This window comes from Bison bison, unplaced genomic scaffold (assembly GCF_000754665.1).
Source record: "Bison bison bison isolate TAMUID 2011002044 unplaced genomic scaffold, Bison_UMD1.0 scf7180017848895, whole genome shotgun sequence".
NCBI lineage: Eukaryota > Metazoa > Chordata > Mammalia > Artiodactyla > Bovidae > Bison > Bison bison.
This window is the reverse complement of record NW_011479468.1, coordinates 4,529-6,277: the sequence shown is the minus strand read 5'-3', so window position 1 is coordinate 6,277 and position 1,749 is coordinate 4,529.

The window sequence follows — 1,749 nt, the reverse complement described above, 5'->3', positions numbered from 1 at the left end:
TCTGAGTCACCAGGAAGCCCCAAAACACTGGAGTGGGTAGCCTATCCCTTCTGCAGGGGAACTTCCTGACCCAGGAATTGAACCAGGGCCCCCTGCATTGCAAGTGGATTCTTCACCAGCTAAAATACCAGCATTCTTGCAGATAAAACTGGATATGAGAATGTGGCTTAGACATGCCTCTCTACCCCTTTCTTGAGAATTAGAGTCACCCAGGCACAGCAGAATAGTCAGAGGACTGTTACTCCCTCCTCCTTCTTGACATGACCAAGCAGCATGTCTGATTGAGATGGACATGGGTATCAACCACACTGAGCAGAAAAGGACATTTCTATTGATGATGAGGCACCTGCAGTGATCTTTTTCATCATGTTATGTATTTCCATTGGTGGCTCAGATGGTAAATCATCTGCCTGCAATGCAGGAGACCTGGGTTTGATCCCTGGGTCAGGAAGATCCTCTGAAGAAGGAAATGGCAACCCACTCTGGCCTTCTTGCCTGGAAAATCCCATGGTCAGAGTAGTCTGATAAGTTACAGTCCTTGGGGTCTCAAAGTCAGACATGACTAAGAGACTTCAATTCAAACCAGTGTAGGTAAGTGGGAATCTATAGAGAGCATCTGAAATGTCCTTCAAAGTCAGTACTTCTTTTACACTTGCCTCTGGATGAAATAAAGATACTGTACAGTAGAATACACAAAAACACAACCACTTGTAGAGGATGCGCACACATAATGTACACCAGTCACAAGAACTAACTTATGTGATCTGACATGTGAACAACACATTCACATCTTTGAAAATTCACAAATTGAAGGTTCATATGTAAAGGACTTATTGTATATGAATACAGTTATGCTGTTTGTGACAACATGGATTAAATTGGAGGGCATTAAACTACCGAAATAATGCATAAAGAGAAAACACACAAATGTTGGATGATATCACACACATGTGTAATATAAAAAATATAACAAACTTGTGAATTAAACAAAAAAGAAGCAAACTCACAGATACAGAAGCCAAGCTATGGCTGCCATTGGGGAGAGGGAAATGGGGAAAGGCAGAATAGGGCTACAGGAAAATCGAGTTATTATGAGAATATTTATGTGTATGAAACTCTTGAAAATTTTAAAGCACTGTAGAATTTAAAAAAATCTTTCACTAAGTAAAAAAGTATAATCTTACTTTGGAAACTGTAGGCATGTGTGGGTGCACACAGCACAGAGCACTGCAGTAAATCATATGTGAGTTGCTCCCTCAAACACAAATGTTTTACTTCATTGAGGCTGTGACTCATTTCTGTCTATGAGTTTCCAGTCAAGATGCAACAACTTTTGCTGGAGAACAAGAGTTAGCACCGAGTTACAGGTGCTCTAAAGGAGCGTTTAGGAGGAAACACTCTGAAAACAGCATATTCATTTGTATGATAGCATCAAGATGGCTTAGGAAAATTTTCATGATCTTTAACACACAAGCAACTCAAGAGATAGAATAAGTGGTGATTACCAGAACAGAGAAAAATGGAAGGAAAATGATCAAGACTTGGGAATTTCAAATGTATAAAGATGTGTAGGAAACTGAACTAGAGAAGTTCAGTTGAAGGATTCATTTATTATGTATCACTTGATGTTTGCCTGTGGAACTCAAAGTAGTCTTGACTCATAAGCTCAATGACTTATGTGAGATCCAGACATACAACAACTGAAGTAGAATAGAGCTACTGATAAATGGAAAGACAAAAAAAAAAAAA